The sequence below is a fragment of the Delphinus delphis genome, chromosome 10, assembly GCF_949987515.2.
Source record: "Delphinus delphis chromosome 10, mDelDel1.2, whole genome shotgun sequence".
Lineage (NCBI taxonomy): Eukaryota > Metazoa > Chordata > Mammalia > Artiodactyla > Delphinidae > Delphinus > Delphinus delphis.
Window position 1 is genome coordinate 22,786,051 of NC_082692.2, and position 21,065 is coordinate 22,807,115.

Below are 21,065 nucleotides of genomic sequence, written 5' to 3' on the forward strand. Positions count from 1 at the left end.
GGTTATGCACACATGCCCCAGGGTAGAATAACCTTGTTGGGCAGCCCTGTTGGGCATTCTCTCCTCTGGTCATATCGCTGGACTCTTGCCAGCCCTTGGGAGTTGCCTCTAGCTCAGGCAAGGATCCTAATCCAGCAGGGGAAGTCGGGGAGGTAAGGACCTCTGCAGGGTGACCCACGCCTAAGAAATCTCCAGCTACTTTTTTCAAGAGGACATGGTATAGTCAGAAGACAAATGAAGGTCTTGAGTCATCTCAAAAGATCATTTGTTTCCTCAAACAAGTTTTTGGCCATGCCACATGTGGGATCTTAGTTCCCTGACCAGGGATCAAACCCATGCCCCCTGCAGTGGGAGCACAGAGACTTAACCACGGGACCACCAGGGAAGTCCCTTCCTCAAAGAAATTTTGAGCTCTTTCAGATGAGACTAACCATTGAACCCCCTGTCAGGGCTGAGTACTGTGCCTAACTTATATTAGGTACTCAGTAGATTTTGATTGAATGATAAATTAATGAATGAACAAAAAGACCCAGATTCTCTTAAGTTAGCTCTGTGCTGTCGCATATGGTAGCATGTGGCTATTTAAATTTTAATTGATTAAAATTAAATTCAATTTAAAATTCAGTTCCTAGGGACTTCCCTGGTGGCACAGTGGTTAAGAATCTGCCTGCCAATGCAGGGAACACGGGTTCGAGCCCTGGTCCGGGAAGATCCCCCATGCCGCGGAGCAACTAAGCCTGTGCGCCACAACTACTGAGCCTGTGCTCTAGAGCCCACGAGCCACAGCTACTGAGCCCACGCGTCCTAGAGCCCGTGCCCTGCAACAAGAGAAGCCACCGCAATCAGAAGCCCGTGCACCGCAATGAAGAGTAGCGCCTGCTTGCCGCAACTAGAGAAAGCCCAGGCACAGCACCGAAGACCCAACGCAGCTAAAAATAAACAAGTGAATAAATTTATTTTAAAAAAAGAAATAATAATGAAAAAAAATTCAGTTCCTCATTTGCATCAGCCACATTTTAAGTGTACAAAAACCTCATGTAGCCGGTGGTTACTATATTGGAAAGCGCAGGTATAGTGCATTTCCGTCATCACAGAAAGTTCTATTGGACAGCACCGGGCTAGATGATGAGTGGGGTGAGAGAAGGAAAACTGCTGCATTGTGAAAACATTCACTGCGAGCTGATGGCTTTCATTTGCTTTCAACACTTTTAAAGCAGTCAAGATCAGTCTGCTCTGGTTGGATGAGGTCTCCTACCGCCCATTCAGAGCTCTAGAAACAACTTCTTCAGAAATCTATTACTGAAAAACGGAAACGTGTTTCTGATCATAGCCATGACCCAAACTTCTGTGAAAAGGAATACAAGAGGTTGAAGGGGGAACTAAGAGAGTTTTTTTCTGTCATAGTCCACACGGAACCAACCAATCCAGGGTGCTCTGCACCCATTATCTCATTCAGTCCTCCTAGCAGCCCTGTAGGACACAGGAGGGCAGTGGAGATAAGTGGCTGAAAGTCATAGAAATGATGGAGGCTAGTCCCTGCACTCAAATCATCAGTAGATTGACTGTCAAATGTGTTCCAACTATGAGCAGTGGAAGGCAGAAAGATGGATAAATGGGCCTCAAGAAGTTTATAACCTAGTTAAGGGAAAATAAGAGACATATAATAATTATATAACTGTACATACATATACACATATATGTACAAGTATATGTGTATGTTTTATACATGTACACACTAATATATGCACATACACAGTAACATAATAACTAACATTTGTTTGGTATATTAGAGCTTAGCAAGTACTTTTCCTCATCTGAAGACCCAGCAAATCACCGTGTTGAATGTCAAATGAATGGAATGTTGAGACAGAAAGCGAGCATTTTAGGAATTCAGAGCAGGGTGAGATCACTGCAGGAAGGGGTGATGGGAAAAGTTTTAGCTGAGGCATAGAACTAGTAGAAATGCTGGGCAGTCACACAAACCCGAATACAACTCCTGGCTTCCCTACTAGAAACCTGCCAGGATCTCTACTGCTAATAGTTTTAAAGGAGATAATTGTAAATTCATCTTACTTTCTAGAAGATAAAATCCTAACTAAGAGTGCTTGGTGGTCTGTGTTTTCTCTCTGGTCCTCCACCCAAATGATCAAAATATTTAAAAAAAAAAATACTCCCATCTGTTTCATAGTGATTCTAAAAACACAGGGTAACCTGGATACTTTAGATGTGAAATGGTTTGAGTTGCCTTTACTTAAAAACCCTGTGATTATTAACCCAGGGCACTTCCCTGGTGGTCCAGTGGTTAAGACTCTGCACTCCCAATGCAGGGGGCCCGGGTTCAATCCCTGGTTGGGGAACTAAGCCCTCATGCTGCAACTACTGAGCCCATGAGCTGCAGCTAGAGAAGCCCACGCGTCAGAACAAAGAGCCCGCGCACAGGAACGAAGACCCAGTGCAGTCTAAATAAATAAATAAATAAATAAATTTACCAAAAAAAAAGCTTAAGGGCTTCCCTGGTGACGCAGTGGTTGAGCGTCCGCCTGCCGATGCAGGGGACACGGGTTCGTGCCCTGGTCCGGAAAGATCCCACATGCCGCGGAGCGACTGGGCCCGTGAGCCGTGGCCGCTGAGCCTGCGCATCCCGAGCCTGTGCTCCGCAACGGGAGAGGCCACAACAGTGAGAGGCCTGCGAACCAAAAAAAAAAAAAAAAAAAAGCTTAAAAAAAACCAACCCTGTGATGAGCATCTGATGGTACAGCTCAAACACCTTATTAACACCTGGAGTTATATAAGGTCAGCTCTGCCCATAATTTCTGCAGTGAAATGCATGAAAATCCAGCCCTGCATTTTTTTTTTTTTTTTTTTTTGCGGTACGCGGGCCTCTCACTGTTGTGGCGCAATGCATTACATGCATTGCCACTTCAGCACCCCTCACCGCCCTCTTCTGTGCTGGAGCAGCTCATGAGAGCAGATTGTGATATTTTCAGGAATTTTGTGAGCCAACTGACATAACGTCGGTAGCTTGAAGTTGACCTTGTTGGGAATATTTACACCAGGGAAACTGGAAATGCAGCTAATTAGACTCCCCCCAACCTCCAGGCAGTTGTTAAATATTTCTCAGCTCAGCCTTGCATCCACTTCTTTCCTCCCTTCACAAGATGTGAGCAGAACCAAAGTACAGCTCAACCACCTTATTAACACTCAGAGTTATATTAGATCTGCTCTGCCCATAATTTCTGCAGTGTACAATGCATGAAAATCCAGCCCTGCATTTTGCCTGGGCTTGCCTAGTTTCTCCTTACATAATCGTAGTCACTTCCCTGCCAGTAATAATTTAGAAATGTCTTTCTAAAGTCCTGTGCACTTTGCCTCAGCTTCCTTTAATTTTTCTAAAGCTTTTACCTTCCTTCCTTAGCATTTGGTTTCCTTTGGTTGTGAGCCACAGAAGCTCATTATGGCTAACAAACAGAAAAGTTGAGTATGTGTGTCAGTTAGGATTAGATTCAGCTGTGAGAGACAAAAAATTAGAATAGTGGTTTACTAGATATAAATTCATTCTCTCTGATAGAAAGTCTAGATCAAGGCTGGCAGTTCAGGCTTGGCTAGAAGCTCACTTTGTTGCCTCACGTCCTCAGTACATGGTTTTTCCTTCATGATCTAAGATGGCTGTCCAAGCTGCACATTCCAGCCAGTAGGACAGAGAAGGGCAAAGAAACACATCCTTTCCTCTTAATCCATTGACAGAAGTAATGCACAGCATTTCTGCTTATATGAAATAGGCTGAAGTGAAGTCATTTAACCATATCCAGCTGCAAGGGAGGCTGGGATATGTGTTATTTACTCCAGGCACCCCTGTGCCCAGCTGGAAACTGAGAAGAAGGGAAGGGTGGATACTGGGAGACAGCTGGGTGGCCCTCCCACTGATGGGCAGGGTTTAGGAAAGTGTAGGAGGGGAAAGTGGGGCTGGTGTGATGGGAATAAGTGTGCTTTGTGGAATTTTGAAGGAGCTGGCTGGAATAGAAAATTAGAAATACTGGAAAATGAGGTTAAGTAAACAAGGGGAAAGCCAGATCTCAGTGAGGGTCCAGGAAAGCAGACAAAAGAATCTTTATCTAGTGCCATTAGAAACAGGAGGCATTCAACTTTTGGGTAGGGGAGCTGTATGATCAAAGGCATTAAAGAGATTTTAATCTGGCGTTTACGTGCGAGTCATGTTGGGTGGGGGGAAGGAAAAACAGGAAAGGGCAGGGAGGTTGGAGAGGAGACCAATTTCACAATCCAGGTGTGAGGTGATTATGTGGGGGCAATGGGAACAAGGAGGAAGAAATAAATCTGAGAGGCATTTGCTAGAAAATATGTTAGGATTGATGGCTGGCCTGATAGGGAGTTTCAGGTTGGGGAGGTCAAGAAACAAGTAAACAAGTGAACCTGCCTTGATAGATGTTTTAGGTTGGGTCACCTAGAGGCAGAGCCTGGCACAGAACTTTTGTCCAAGGGATTGATGCGGGGAGGAGAAGAGCAAGGGGAACAAGATGGCAAAGCCAAGAAGCTAAGCAAGGATGTGGGCTAAGCTGTAATCCGAGTCCACAGTGAGACTCTCAGCGCAAATCACACCAGAGTCGGCTCCACCTTGAGAGAAGGCGGCTGCTGCCGCCTTTAATGTCATTTACAGCTGCGCACCAGGCAGTCAGTGGCTGAGATCTCTCCAAAGTGTGTGTTGTGGGGATGGCTTGTCTCCCATTCGGTCCAGGCCAATTCTCCAGAAAAGGGGACAGCTGTGTGTGGTTATCAGACAACATGCCTGGTACCTGGGGGATGAGTAGACCAGCTGGTAAAGATGATCTGGGTGAGGCCCAGATAGCATCCATTACAGTGGGTCCATTTTGGATGTGTTGGACTTGAGGTGGCAAAGAAATAAGGTATTGGCACACGACTAGAGGGAAATTGGCAATACAAGATAGGAGTTCATGTCGATGAACAGGACTGGTTATGGAGGTATTGGAGTGGGAGACTCTGCACACAGGTGATAGTTTCGTCAAGAAGGAGTGAGCCCGGGGCTTCCCTGGTGGTCCAGTGGTTAAGACTCCGTGCTCCCAATGCAGGGGCCCTGGGTTCAATCCCTGGTCAGGGAGCTAGAGCCCGCATGCCGCAACTAAAGAGCCTGCATGCCACAAGGAAGATCCCACACGGCAGCAACGAAGATCCTGTGTGCTGCAAGTAGGACCAGGCGCAGCCAAATAAATAAATATTTAAAAGAAGAAGAAGAAGAAGAAAGAGCTCTTTGAGGGCCATGGATAGAGAGAGGGGAGCAAGCCATTGGAAAGTAAGTTGGTTACAGCCTAGTGGGAAGGTGGGAGGGAGAAGAGGAACCAATGAGTAAAGCAAAGCAGAGACCGGTAGAGAAGCATGTCCGTGTGGTAGTTGATCTTATATTAAGACTGGAAGTCAAGGAAAGAAGTTGAAGGAGAATGAGTATGGAGAAAAAGGTGAGGTGTTTTTGACTTTAGTCAGCTGGGAGGTTGTTGGTGGTCTTTGAGGGAACAATTTCACAGCAGGACGAGGTTAGAAACCATGTGGTCGAGGCTAGTAACGCTTTCCACATTTAATGTCATTCCATCTGACTAACTCAACTCGTCTAGGGTACTTTCTCCTTCAGTTTCTATGCTGCTCATTCTTGCTCCTCCTAAGGTCACTCTATGTTCTGGTTATCTAATGTTGCCTAAAAGATTACCCCAAGACTTAGCGGGCATGACACTCTTTGTTACCTTTATGGGCTCTGTGGATCAGGAGTTTGGATGGAGTGCAGTGGGGGTGGAGATGGCTTGCCTCTGCTCCATGATGTCTGGGGTCGAAGCTGGAAGACTCGAAAGCTGGAGACTGGAACCATCCGTCTGCAGGATCCTTCATTCACACGTCTGGCAGTGGATGCTGGCTATTGGCTGGGGGCCTCGGTTCCTCTCCCTTGGTCTAGATTGGGCCTCTCTTGCATGGTGTCTGGGTTACTGAGAAAGAGAACCAGGCATGAACTATATACTTTTTATGACTTCACTTTTTTATGATCTACATTGCTTTCCCCCTACTCCATTGGTCACAGCAGTCACAGCCCCAGCCAGATTCAAGGGGAAGGAACATGATCCCACCCTGGCGTGTCAGTCATGGGATAAGAAGAGTATCGGAGGAGGATACCCATCTTTGGAAAATATAGCCTTTCATCCTCTGTCAGAACTCTCCATTTGCTTCTTATGAGTGGCCCCATTTATTCAACAGTCATCAGTAATAACAGCAACTGGAGGAACTTCCTGAGGGCAGGGGACTGGCCTGTTACGATTGTCTTCTTTATCTTTATATCCTGAACATTTTGAGCAGTGATAGCCTCACAATAGATTCCTGTGGAAGGAAGAACTCCTTTTAAGTCTATTTTTCTCAGACACTGCATCATTTGATCCTAAACTAGCTATCACGACCATTTCACAGTTGAAGAAACTACGGGGCTTAGAGGGGTAAGTGGGCTACCCTTCAGATGACTAGGCTAGCAAGAGCTCAGCTGTGACATGAACCCAGGTCTTCTGGGTTGAAGTTACTTTTATTAAGAACTTGATGCCTCCAAACAGCGGGACTGCTCCTTCAGTGCCCCTGTCTCCTCCATCCTCACAGTAGCCCAGGGCCAACTACGGGGCAACGGATAGTGATCCCTCAGCTGCTGACTGACCAGTCCTGCACTTGATACACTGATCTAACATGGTGATTTAATATCATTATTTAATATGATTTTGCATCTCTTTTCTCAAGAGAGCAGGAGAGGTCTAGGGCACAAACTCTGGTGCTGCACTCAGCTTCCGGGCTGGGTAGAAGGCCAGGACGAAGTTGGTCCTCATCTCTCTGAGTGGGCAGCACCCATGTCAGGAGTGTGGGGTGAGAGGAGATGCCAAGAAGAGTTCTGTTGGGGCAATCAGATGGTGATCTGAAGGAACCACATGGGAAGAGGGGGGAAAAGCCTAGAAGGGAAGTGGTTGAGGTAGTTCCTGTAGGTTCAGCTCAGAGGGGAGTGGGGAGCCAATTTCCGCCCCCTCCCCAACTCACATCCCAGCCCTAAAAATGCTTCACAGCTTCAGGAGGAAATCCTGGCCAAGTATCCAGTGTGGGTGGCAGGGGTGCTTATCTAGATCAGGAGTGGGTGGGAGGACATCTTAGAACTTATATCAGGCCCCAATTTTCCAAATCCTGCCTGTGCCCTGCCACCTCTGCCCCCGAAAACCAATTTTTGACTTTATCTCTTTAGAAATGTCCCCAGGCTAGCAGTTTATTTCTCAGAGGTTGCAGATCAGGAAGGACCTTCAGAAAACACAATTTCCACTTCCACTGTGGGGCAGAAAGCATAGGGCAGCCTAACCCCTCGATGCCCGTGAAGTAACAAAGGACCAACTACTCTGTGTTGTAGGACTACTGGCCTTACCAGGTCCCCGCTCTCCCCCACCAGCCCCGAAGGGACCTCTTAGACTCCTTCTCTCTCTGGTTTCTCCCCATCCTGCTCCCCTTTGCTAAAATGCTTACCTCCCCTGCTCAGGCCCTTTGAAAGTAGCTCACTATGACTTTTCATATCACCCCCAACTCTTCAGCCTCACCTTCATGGACCTTGGCGGCCCAGCTTCAACTGTATCATTCGTGAGTCACCCCTGCTCTTTTGTTCTAGCCCCATCAACATGCCTGTGCTCTCCCCCACGTAGGGATTACTCACCGCTTAAGTCACCAGTCCCTCTGGAATGTGCCCCCTCCTCCATGACACCCATTCTCCCCACATCCTTTATTATTTTGTTTAAACTAACAATGTTTTTTTTCCCCTCCAATGATTAAAATAACGTGTGTTTGTTGTGGAAAATCTGTGAAATGCAAAATGTATACAAACAAAAGCAAATAAAAAGTACCCAAAATTCCACAATCCCAGTGTAGCTAACGTTACCATCCCAGCGGATTTCCTTCCCGTATTCTCATCAGAACTCCTTCCTGCTTCAGGCCTCCATGCATGCTTATTATTCCTTTTTATTATTCCTTATTATTCCTAAAAGTCTCTCCCTCTGTCCCCCTCTCTTTCTCTCTTCCCTTCCTAGTTCTGTGAGTCAATCAACTCACCCTTATTATCATAAAGGCCACTCTCTCAGTTAGGTCTCCCTATTACACATTCACAATACCCCGTACTTTTCCTTGTGGCACTTACCACAACTAGAAATAAACCATAATTTTTGTCCTCGTGTGTTTAACGTCTGTCTTGGCCACTTGACTTGACGTAAGGTCCATGACTGGTTTTCTTGTTTATTCAGATGACCCTAGCATCCACCACAGTGCTCTGGATACAGAAAAAACACAATACATGGCACAAAGATGCCTTCTTGAATAACTGTGTGTCTGTTCTCTCTGCACTTCAAAATAGTCAATTTCACAGATACAGTGAATCAATTACCATATGCCTGACCTGGTTCCAGGTACAGGATACCCAGTTCTTGCCCTCAAGGAGCACTTAGCCTTCTGAAGGAGACAGACCAGTAAATGCAACATTTGAGTACATCTTTAAGTATATGATGATCAATGGTATTGAGTAACACATAGAGGAAGGGTCCTTAAACCTTGGGGGGAGGTGACACCATGGTTTTATTTTGTCCTTAGTAATGCATTTACTTTGTAGAATCAGAGGATAGTAGAATTGAGTGGTATCATAAGATCAACAGGCTTTATCTCGTCCTACAAGATGAGGAAACGAAAGCAGTGAAGGGCAGTAAAGTGACTTGGCCAAAGCCGCCGGGTAGTTGACTGGTGGTTGATTGGGAGTTAGACCTCGATCTTGAGATTCCCAGCCCAGTGCTCTTTTCCACTGTGCCTTGGGGGCCTCTGGAGCACCCCCTTCCTTAATCAGCCCCCAAGTCCCATTGATTTTCCCTTGTAAAGATCTCTCCAGTCTTTCCACTTTCCCTCACCTCCCTGTCACCACGCTCCAAGTCTCCATCACCTCCAGCCTGCGTGCCTACCCCACCTCTTACCTTATCTCACTGCCTCCAGTCTTGCCCTGGTCAGATCCCTTCTCCGAGTTTCAGCCAGAGTGAGCCTTCCCAGATCTGAGTGTGAGCATGTCTATCCCTTGCTTAAAGCCCCAGAGGCTTGCCACCAAGCTTTTAGGAATATGTTCAAAAGTCTTCTGTTTTTCTCTTCCATTTTACTGAAATATAATTGACATACAGCACTGTGTAAGTTTAAGGTGTACAACATAATGATTTGACATATGTACGACATGAAATGATTACAATATGTTTAGTGAATATCCATCATCTCATATAGATACATTAAAGAAATGGAGAAAAATATTTTTCCTTGTGATGAGAACTCTTAGGACTTACTCTCTAACAACTTTCATATATAATGGACCATAGTGTTAACTGTATTTATCATGCTGTACATTACATCCCTAGAACTTATAACTGGAAGTTTATACCTTTTGACTGCCTTCATCTGATTCCCCCTCCCTCCCGCTCCCTGCCTCTGGTAACTGCAAATCCGATCTTTTTTTTCTATGAGTTTGTTTGTTTGTTTTTGACCTATAACTGACCTATAACACTATGTTAATTCCTGATGCGAAGCATAGTGATTTGATATTTCTATACATTTCAAAATGATCACCATGGTAAGTCTAGTTGTCTTCTGTCACCATACAAAGATATTACATAATTATTAACTATAATCCTCACGCTGCACATTTGTACCTGTGACTCATTTATTTTATAACTGAAAGTTTGTACTTTTCGTACCTCTTAGTCTCTGTCACCTATTCCTCTTATTCTCCCACCCACCTCCCCTCTGGCACCTGCTTGTTCTCTGCGTCTATGACTCTGTTTCTGTTCAGTTCTGTTTGTTCATTTGTTTTGTTTTTTAGATTCCACATATAAGTAAAATCATACAGTATTTGTTTTTCTCTGACTTATTTCACTTAGCATAACATACTCTAGGTCCATCCATGTTGTTGCAAATGGCAAGATTTCACTCTTTTTTATGGCTGAGTAATATTCCATTGTGTGTGTGTGTGTGTGTGTGTGTGTGTGTGTGTGTGTGTGTGTGTGTGACACATCTTCTTTATCCATTCATCTATTGATGGGCACTTAGGTTACTTCCATATCTTGGCTATTGTCAATAATTTCTGCAATGAACATATGGGTGCATATATCTTTTCAAATTAATGTTTTTGTTTTCTTTGGATAAATTCCCAGAAGTCGGATTGCTGGATCATATAATGGTTCTACTTTTAACTTTCTGAGGAATCCACACTGTTCTCCATAGTGGCTGCACCAATTTATATTCCCATCAACAGAGCACTAGGTTCCCTTTTCTTTACATCTTGGCCAACACTTGCTATTTGTGGTCTTTTTGATAATTGTTATTCTGACAGGTATGTGGTGATTGTGGTTTTGATATGCATTTCCCTGATCAGCAATGTTGAACATCCTTTCACGTGCCTCTTGGCCATCTGTATATCTTCTTTGGGAAAATGTCTATTGGATTCTCTGCCCATTAAAAAAAATTTTTTTTGATGTTGAGTTCAGAATTCTTAATATGGTATATTAATCTGCTCAGGCAACATAACAACATACCACAGACTAGGTGGCTTAAACAACAAAAATTTATTTCTCATAGTCCTAGAGGCTGGAAGCCCAAGATCAAGGTGCCAGCAAGGTAGGTCTAATTCTGAGGCATATTCTCTTGACTTGTAGGTGGCCACCATCTCCCTGTGTGCTCATATGGCCTCTTTCTTCTCTGTGCACACATGGGCAGAGACAGCTCTCTTGTATCTTTTTTTTTTTTTTTCCGGTACGCGGGCCTCTCACTGCTGTGGCCTCTCCCGTTGCGGAGCACAGGCTCCGGATGCGCAGGCTCAGTGGCCATGGCGCACGGGTCCAGCCGCTCCGCGGCATGTGGGATCTTCCCAGACCGGGGCACGAACCCATGTCCCCTGGATCGGCAGGCGGACTCTCAACCACTGCGCCACCAGGGAAGCCCCTCTTGTATCTTTTATAAGGACACCCATCCCATCAGATTAGGGCCCCACCCTTAGGACCTCATTTAACCTTAATTACCTCCTAGAGACCCTATCTTCAAATATAGTCACATTGGGGTTTAGGGCTTCAACATATGAGTTTTGAGGAGCACAATTCAGTCCATAGCATATGGCCTACCAGGTCTTTCTTGATTAGCCCATCTCACCAGCATCCTCTAAGCACCACTCTTCTCTCTGCCCCCATGCTTCTGTAACTTGAATTTCTCTTGGTTCCTCAAACTTGTCCAGATCTCTTGCAAAGCTAACCCCTCCATCACCTTCCTTTCGTCCTCTGCCTGCCCCACTGCTATTGGGTCTTTATAAGAAGAAATCTATCTAGCTTTAGAATAAGCAGATATGGTTTTGCCCCCTTTTGACCCGAGTCCATTGAGGCATCACAGGACCTGTCTTGGACCTCTTTGAGAATCACCTACTCTTTTGAGAACTGAGAACTGAAGATGGTAGAGTGTACAACCCCCTTTGTGAGCCAGAAACCAGAACTCAATTCCTGCTTTATTGGTGAGCTTCCTCCTTTTGGATCTATATTTTGGCCTTTCAGTTTCTTCTTAGGGAGACCCACTGGACTCATTTCTTGAGGGACATGGCTCTCCCTTGCCTGTTAAGCAATAAACTCAGCTTCCCCTCCCCCAGCCCTGATGTCTTTCTATTTTGGTTTGTCACTTGCAAGTCTCGGTTTAAAGGTCTGTCTCTAAGGGAGGTCTTCCCTGACACCCCATCCTGTGTTTAGTTCTCTGGCTCTGCATTCCTATGGCAGCCTGTACTCTCCCTTTTTTAAGAGTTACCACCTCGTTTCTATATGTTTCATGTCTGTCCTTTTGAACTCTGTAGGGCAGGAGGCATCTCCATCTGGTTAGTTGTGGTATCCCGAGGGCTAGTACAGTGCCTGACACCTAGTAGGATATCAGCAAATATTAGCTTTTATTAGTATATGCTCCATAAGTATCCACTGGCCTGCATTGTCCTCAAAGAGTTTCTCAGATAGTGTATGCATTTTGTTTTCTAAAGTGGACTAAAATTTCTCAGAAGAATCCTCTTTTCCTTTCTTTAAATCTCCCACACTATGACCATTATGGGTTTCTTCATCCAAGAAACATTTCATCAATGATTATTAATTGATCTCCCTACAATAACTTTCCCAACAGACATATTTGAAGAAATAAGAAAATTTAAACAATATGTTATATAGCAGAACCATCTATTATGAATTTATTGTAACAATAATCTATTGAGAATTAACAAGGAATAAAGGAATTCTTCTCTTCCTCTTCTGCGTAGTCAGGACTTTGAGTCCTTGAAGTTGTGGGTTTCCTGACCGTTGAGCGGTTTGGCTTTTTTGTGTGTTTTAGAAAGAAAAGTAAGAATCAGACTGGGTGGGGGTTTATAGGAAGCCCACACCAACGTAGGCCTTGGTTTTGGAAGGTGCTGGATGTCTGGTCTGAAAGGGAAGGATGAAGAGGCAGGCAGTAACCTACCTCTTGGATGGCGCTTGGACCTCTGGGGACTCAGAGAAAAAAGAGGGGATCCAGTTTCTCCAGGACATGTGGAGAGCTGGGCCTTTTCAAGAGCAGCCTCTCGGACGGTATTGGCTGCCGGCATCCGTGAGAACTGCGCCCAGGTGCTCTGTACTGGGTATTTTCAGAACTTCAACAACTGCCCCCAGGTAAGGCCAGATCAAGACTATAGAGAAAAACAGAAAATGTTATGTTGCCCCCCCAGCGTAATTAAAAATAAAAGAACTACATGAAACCAAAAACAGCTTTAAGGATGTACTATAGATTTGTGATTTTTCCTAGATGCCTGATTACTTTGACTCCCTCCTGCTCTCTCCATCTCCTCCTCCTCTTTCTTCTGCTTCTTAAACATCAAATTTCCAAAGTTGATGCTTTTTTCCCTCTCTCCTAGCTTTGCTGATGCTATGCTTGGGCGATTAGGAATTGCTCAGGCCAGCCTAGTAGTCTGTTTCTGTTGGACCCCCGAGGCCTGGATGAGGAGCAAGGCAATGCTGACCAGGTGGCCAGAGGAGCAGACGCTCATCTGTTTCCTCAGGATTGCAGAAGCCTTGACTTCCTTGTTTGATCCAAGGGAGGGAGTCTGAAAACTGTCAGACACTAGAATACCATCAGTGATGGGCAGGGTGGAAGCCAGATTTGATACGAGTGAGTCCGTACAGAAACGGGACATTACATGTGCCCCAAGAGCTGTGGATCAATTCATTCATATCTATTACATATATAGAGATATACATGCTTATTTACACATAAATGTTTCTAGATAGACAGAGAAGGAACTAGTAACAATTATGGCTTCTGGGAAATAGGGTGGGGTCTACTTTTTTTTTTTTTGAGACAGTTTTTTTTTAAACGTTGAACAAATGTTACTTTTACAATAAAAGTGTACTTCAAAAATTAAAATGACTCATCAGATTGCTAATATCTACAAATTTCAAACTACAGGACAGCTGGAGACTCTGCTTTCCAGGAGGGAGATCTTGTGACCCAGGCCTGGGTTGTGAAGGGGGATTAGTGATGCCTTCCAGCTGTGGCGTGTCCATTAGGCAGCTGGAGAGGTAGCTAAATATAGACTAGCCTGCGAAGTGTGCCAAGATGAATCAGGGCTGGAGCTAGAACACTCCTTCACTGCGTCCATGAGCACGCACATCGTACCTAAGTCCCAGGCACTGAGAGTGTAGGAGTGAACAAAGCAGATGGGGCTCCTTGGCCCCTGGATTTGGAGTCTAATCACAACCACAATCAAGATATGGAACAGGTCTACTGCCCCCAAGACTCCCCTGTGCTATTCCTCTGTAGTCACATCTTCCCGCCCGCCCCACCCCCCACCAAACCTCTTGCTATTTTGATCTATTCTCTGTCACTTTAGCCTTGTCTTTTTAAAATGTCACATAAATGGAATCATATAGCATGTAACCTTTTTGAGACCAGATTTTTTCACTCAGCATAATGCCTTTGAGATTCACCTCAGCTGTTGCATGAATAATTTCTCTTTTTGTTTTTGGATTGTGTGCCATGGCACGGAGAAGCCAAGTAATGCATTTACCCATTTTAACTAGTTTTTGGTAATTACAAATGTAGGCGGCTAATGAGCATACAGTGTATAGGTTTTTGTGTGAACATGTTTTTATTTCTCTCAGGTAAATACCTAGGGGATTATTCACTTGTGCAGTAAGTGTATTAACTTTATAAGAAATTGCCAGACTATGTTCCAGAGGATGATTTTGCATTCCACCAGTAATGAACGAGAGCTCCTGTTGCTGCCTTTTTGCCAATGCTTGGTAGCACTGTCAATATTTAAAAATTTTTTTTGCTACTCTAACAGATTTGTAGTGGTAATTCGTCCTGTTTTTTTTTTTAATTACATTTACTGAAAAAAAATAAATTTATTTATTTACTTATGGCTACGTTGGGTCTTCGTTGCTGCTCGCCGGGCTTTCTCTAGTTGCGGCAAGCGGGGGCTACTCTTTGTTGCGGTGCGCAGGCTTCTCATTGCGGTGGCTTCTCTTTGCTATGGAGCACGGTCTCTAGGCACTCGGGCTTCAGTAGTTGCGCACGCGGGCTCAGTAGTTGTGACTCGCGGGCTCTAGAGCGCAGTCTCAGTAGTTGCGGTGCATTGGCTTAGTTGCTCCGCGGCATGTGTGATTTTCCTGGACCAGGGCTCGAACCCGTGTGCCCTGCGTTGGCAGGCAGATTCTTAACCACTGCGCCACCAAGGAAGTCCCTTATCCTGGTTTTAATTTGCATTTCCTTAATGGCCAATAACGTTGAACAACTTTTTATATGCTTATTTGCTTTCCTTTTATCCTCTTTGGTGAAGTGTCCCTTCAAGTCTTTTGCCTACTTTTTAAATTGGGTTGTCTGTTTACTTGCTGTTGAGTTTTGAGAGTTCTTTATATATTCTGGATACATATCCATTGTTGAATACATAACTTGCAAATATTTTCTCCCACTCGGTACCTTGTCTTTTCATTCTCTTAATAGGATCTTTGGCACAGTAAATATTTTTATTTTGATGAAGAATATTTCTTTTTATTACTCATTTTTATTGAGATATAAATGACATATAGCAAAGTGTACAAATCTTAAGTGTACAGCTTGATAAATTTTTGCATTTGTATTCACCCATTTAACCACCATCCAGATCGAGATAGTATCACCCCAGAAGGTTCCTTTAAACATCTGTCTAGTCAATATGCAAAACCCCTTTCTTGCCCGCCTCTGAAATAACCGCTATTCTGACTTCTATCACCACAGATAATTTTGTCTAGAAGGTTTCTAATGACTGTGCTCCAAGTTTTGTGACCTACCTGGTTTTGTCTTGGAAATTAGAAGCCTCCCAAACCCCACCTTGGGGAGAGACTCCAACGCCCCTCACCAGATGTGATGCAAAAGTTGGTGAGCAAAGCTGGGCTTCTTAGCATCTTGCCTCTGGCATACCAGCAAACCAGTCTTCACAGCAGAGTCCAAAAACCTGGTAGAAAAGGGTAGACAAGGCTTAGGCATCCTAAAGCTCCCGTGAAGTGGCAAGGGTACTGTCCCAGGAATCAAAAGGCATGGGTTCAGCTCCCCCTACCCCTGACATTTACTGCATGTCCTTGAACAAACTACATAAGTTTCCTGTGCCTCAGCTACCTCATCTGTAAAATGGGAACAGTAATATCTACCATGGTTATCAGGCCTGTTCACCAATATGTGAGTCTCTCTTTCCTTCCACATACCTAGGAAGATTGTACTTTGCCACGTCGTTTAACTCCTACCAATTAACCCAGGAATGGCTATGTGACTTATTTTGACCAATTAAAACGTGTCTCTTCTACATGGAAGTGTTAAAAGCCAGTGTGTGCTGTGCTTTTTCACATTCTCTCTTTCTTCTACTATGGCAAATGGCGACGTTCTAGGTAGTGACTGCTCTGTCAACCTAGGTCCTGAGGTTAGGACAATGATGGCTCAGAGCAGAGCCTCAGTCAACCCACCATTGATAAGTGGCAGGAGTAATAAATCAATCTTTGCTGCATAAAGCCCCTGAGCTTTTGAGGCTGTTTGTTACAGAAGCATAACCCAGCTTGCTTGGATGATATACCGTACTATAAGCTTGTTACTAAGATTATATGAAATAAAATGTATGGAACTTCTGGACACACAATAAGGATTGATTTCCTGCCTTTCAAAATCTCCTTCTTTTTCTTCTGAACCCAGGGGTACTCTAACCACCTAAAACCCTTGAGGCAAGAGAACAGACCACCACCACTCAAGCACAAAAGAAGGATGAGAGGAAAAGGATACAAAGCAACAAAGGGTATAGAAATACGACACAGAGCAAGGAAGAGAAACAAAGTGTTAAGGAAGGAGAGAAAAAAGCGTAAGAGCAGGGAAAAGAGAGAGGTACAGAGGATGCCTGAGACACAGACAGAGGTGATTCTGAGGAAAACAATGGCTGAGGCAAATGGAAACTGTATCTGTTTTGAGATGCTCATCCCAATCCCAGGCAAACAACATCATCTGTTAAAGTAGCTGAAGAGGGCTTCCCTGGTGGCACAGTGGTTGAGAGTCTGCCTGCAGATGCAGGGGACGCGGGTTCGTGCCCCGGTCCGGGAGGATCCCACACGCCGCGGAGCGGCTGGGCCCGTGAGCCATGGCCGCTGAGCCTGTGTGTCCGGAGCCTGTGCTCCGCAACGGGAGAGGCCACAACAGTGAGAGGCCCACATACCGCAAAAAAAAAAAAAAAAAAAAAGTAGCTGAACAGGGAATTCCCTGGAGGTCCAGTGGTTAGGACTCCATGCTCTCACTGCCAAGGGCCCGGGTTTAATCCCTCGTCAGGGAACTAAGATCCCACAGGCTGCGCGGCGTGGCCAAAACAAGCTAGGGCTCTATTAGTTCCTGGTCATCCACTCATCAGTTTTTCCACTCAACCATTACAGATCACCTACTGTGTGCCTGGCACTGTGCTCGTGCTAAGTTTACCGAGATGTGCAAGACCCAGTGCTGGCCTTTCCCTTCAAGGATCCCCCAGTCTGGTGTGAAGCAGTCACCTGAACAGTTAGGATACAATTTGGCCTGATGGAGGTGCCCACAAGGGATATAGGAAAGGGGGAACCAGGTTCTGCTCAGGCGGGGTCAGAAAGCGCTTTCTGGGAGACATGAGTCTAAGGGTCCTGAAGGGTAACTAGGAGTTAGCAAAGGCAGGGTTGGTGAGGGCATGCTGGGCAGAGGGGCAGCAGGAGCCAGCTGGTGGAGGTGAGAAGCGACAGGCAGTTTGGTGTTGCTGGAGCCTTGATGAGAGGCAGTGGGCATCAGGAGAGGCTGGAGAGGGGCTCAAGGGCCTATGACAGGGGTTTGATGTCTTTGCCTGGGGGTGGGAGTGGGACTGGGGCAGATTTGGGTGGTTAAGCAGAGAATTGACATGGTTAGATTTTAGCTAAATAGCTCTGCCTGCTGTGTGGACTGTGGGTGGGGGCAGAATCTGTCTTTTTTTGGGGGGGGGTGGGGGTGTTGTGCTGCGTGGCTTGCAGGATCTTAGTTCCCCGAACTGGGCCCTTGGCAGTAAAAACATGGAGTCCTAACCACTGGACCGCCAGGGAATTCCCAGAATCTCTTTTCACGAGATCTCTTGGGATTGGGCTGAATGCCCAGCCCAGGGCCTGCAGGTGTACAAGATGGCCTTGGGAATAATCATCCCAGCCCAGTCTTAGTGAGTGCTGCCACAAGCCGGGCAGTGTTCTATGTGCTCCAAGTAGAGTAACTACTTCACCCTCCCGAGAACCCTGTGATGAGGATGGTATTCTTATCACCCCCCACTATGACCACGAGGTGACTGGGCACAGAGAGGTTAACTTATGTGTCCCAGCTGCACATTCCAGTGCAGGCTGCCTGGCTCCAGGATCAGCCTGTAATCACTCTCCATCTTGCCTCCTCCGGGTCCACTGTCCTCTGGAAGGCTCTCACAGAGGCAGAATATTGTATTGGCATCCTGCTTCAAGTTTATGAAATCTTTCACATGAATGACCTCATTCCACCATGCAACAGTAGCTTCTGTGAGTAGGTATTATTACTCATAGCTAAGAAAACCAACCAAAGTGATTTGTTAAAGGTTAGGATTTAGGTGGCAGAGACCCAGACTTGTGTCTTCTGACCCCGAGTCTAGTGTCGGGTCTCACGTTGTCAGTTGATGCCGCGGTCAGCCTCCCGGTCAGCCTCCCGGTCAACATGCCATGTGGTTCAAAGGCCAGGGCATTTTCCACTCCTACACAACTGCCTCCTGTCGAGGAAAATGTTTTTCTGAACTGGGTAAGAGAGTCATAGAGAAGTGTGTTGCTGGCATCAATTCCCTCTGATTGGGCAATGGCTTCCGCCATCTGGACCAGGTGACGTCAGCCGTCTGGATTTCTGCCAGTGTTCTCCCACCCAGGAAACTGACTTCCGGCCAGGCTCCCAGCCGTCTCTGGCCTCCTCGAAAGGCAGACTTTTCAGTTTGCAAGGTGAGAGACTTTAAATTAGATCTCAGGGAGGGTTTTGCTATAGGGAAGGAGGTAAAAATGGGGAAGAGGAGTTCAGAGGACACTGGCTAGGAATGAGCAGGAGCCCCTCTGTGTGGGGTCTGGGGTCTTTCTTGGAGCAAGATGGGGAGGATCCAGGGCTATGACTGGGAGATTTTTTTTTGCTTCTTTTTTTGTTATAGTCACTAGTTTGTTGTAGTTTTTAGATTTCACCTGTGATATCGTACAGTATTTGTCTTTCTCTGTCTGACTTATTTCACTTAGCATAATGCCCTCCAAGTCCATCCATGTTGCTGTAAATGGCAAAATTTCACTCTTTTTATGCCTGAGTAATATTCCATTGCATATATATATACCATATCTTCTTTATCCATTCATCTGTTGATGGACACTTAGGTTGCTTCCATATCTTGGCATCTTTTCACTTTCTTTCTTTTTTTAAATATTTACTTGTTTATTTATTTATTTATTTGGCTATGTTGCAGCACGCGGGATCTTTGCTGCCATGTGTGGGATCTTCATTGCAGCATGTGGGATCTTTAGTTGTGGCATGTGGGATCTTTAGTTGCGGCATGCAGGATCTAGGTCCCTGACCAGGGATTAAACCTGGGCCCCCTGAAATGGGACCATGGAGTCTCAACCACTGGACCACGAGGGAGGTCCCTCTTTTCACTTTCTTGATGGTGTCCTTCAAAGCACAAAAGTTTTAAATTTTGATGAAGTCCAATTTATCTATTTTTTCTTTTGTTACTTGTGCATTTGGTTTCATAGCCAAGAAACCATTACCTAATCCACAGTCACAAAGATTTGAGCCTGTTTTCTTCCAGGAACTTAATAGATTTGCTTTCACATGTAGGTCTTTCATCCATTCTGAGTTAATTTTCTTATATGGTGTGAGATAGAAATCCAACTTCATTCTTTTGCATGTGGATATCCAGTTGTCCCAGCATTAGTATGCCTTTGTGTTTTGTTTTGTTTTGTTTGGCCGAGCTGCGTGGCTTGTGGGATCTTAATTCCCTGACCAGGGATTGAATCTGGGCCCTCGGCAGTGAAAGCACAGAGTCCTAACCACTGGACGGCCAGGGAATTCCCACTATGCCTTTTTACAGTTGAATAAATTGCAAGGTCCGTGAGAAAAAGGACAGTGCCTGGTTTTGGCCACCATTGTCTCCTCAGGATTCACTTAACCCCATACCTGATACATACAAGATGCTCAATAAATAAGAGGCTGAGTGAATAAATATATGAGTGATGGAATCTCAGAGAGGTTAAATAACTTGTATAGGTCAGTCAGCTGGAAAGTGGCCACACATTGTTCAAACCCAAGGCTTTTCATTCATTTCAAATGAAGCGATTTCGTGTGTCTAAATTTCTGAAACTTTCTCAGGTTACCAAAAGCTCTTTATCACAAGAAACCAGATTTTCTCAAAGTTTCCTTTGCCGCCTCTCCCTGTAGCATTCCAATAATTCCACTGTTTGTGAGCAGCCAAACTTCTCAAATCTAGCAAGTCTCATGTCCCTTCTGCCTCTGCCTCCCTTCCCCCAGCCACAGAACCAAAGACTCCACTTCCTTCTACAGTCGTTTTTCTAGATATCTAACTACAGCCTCCTGCTGCACAATGTTAACATAAATCCTCATGAGTGATTGGTTAACTGTATATTATGGGACCTGGACCTGCTTTGATGTGGGAGGCATGTTGGGTGCGCGGGAAGCTTTGAGTGCTCTGGACTGTGTGAAGCACAGCCTTAGGGAAGCCCAGTGTGCTTGCTCTGGTCCTGACATGGCGCCCCCTTTGTGGAATGTGGCTTCTGATTCTGGGTGTAGCTTGCCGTCTTAGAGGAGAATGAAGCCAGGCGGCATAAGCACCAGTTATGGAACATTTAGATGGACTCACATCTTTTGGGATGGGGACAAGGGAGAGCCCTAAAGAGAGAGAAAGAGCTGTGCCCTTCAAAGTTTCCGAAGTTTAGCTCTAAACTGGGATGAGAGTTGGGTTGAATTACCAGCCCCCACCCTGACAGTGCTGGGTTTGAGCTCCCCCTGTTGGACCCTTTGAAAAATAATTATTTGAACTAGTACAGGAAAAATTAAGACAAAGATGGGGGGGGCAAAAAAAAGAACATTTATCGAGACTTGCTATATATTAAGCATTTTACTTAGGCATTTCATTTCACCCTCAAAGCAATCCTACAGGTAGGTTTTATCAATCCTAATTTGCAGAGTTGGAAGCTGAAACTTGCCCAACGTCACACAAGGATTCGAACCCAGAGGTCTCCTGAATCCCTAAAGTCATACTCTTTCCAGGGCTCTGAGCCAAGGGAGCCAGTGGGTAGAAATGGCACGTGAGGGCCCCTCTCTGCCTTCATTTCACTTTGTCAAGACATCTTAGGGGCCCAGAGACACTCTGGGAATCCTCCTGAATTGGTGGTATGCTGGAGCCAGCTCAGACTGGCTAGTGAGAGTAATTG

At 45.3% G+C, this 21,065-nt stretch overlaps 1 long non-coding RNA gene and 1 other non-coding gene across 2 annotated transcripts; one reads left to right on the top strand and one right to left on the bottom strand.

Moving 5' to 3' along the window:
• The first annotated feature begins 2,284 nt into the window (after positions 1 to 2,284).
• On the top strand, positions 2,285 to 2,357 carry TRNAG-CCC (transfer RNA glycine (anticodon CCC)). The gene has a single exon. It is a non-coding gene; the product is annotated as a tRNA-Gly (tRNA).
• A 3,757-nt stretch (positions 2,358 to 6,114) lies between these two features.
• Positions 6,115 to 15,536, bottom strand: LOC132432653 (uncharacterized). The gene is made up of 5 exons (XR_009520954.1): positions 15,411 to 15,536; positions 12,565 to 12,769; positions 9,030 to 9,205; positions 8,213 to 8,341; positions 6,115 to 6,387 (listed from the first exon to the last, which is right to left on the bottom strand). It is a non-coding gene; the product is annotated as an uncharacterized lncRNA (long non-coding RNA).
• Positions 15,537 to 21,065: the final 5,529 nt, after the last annotated feature.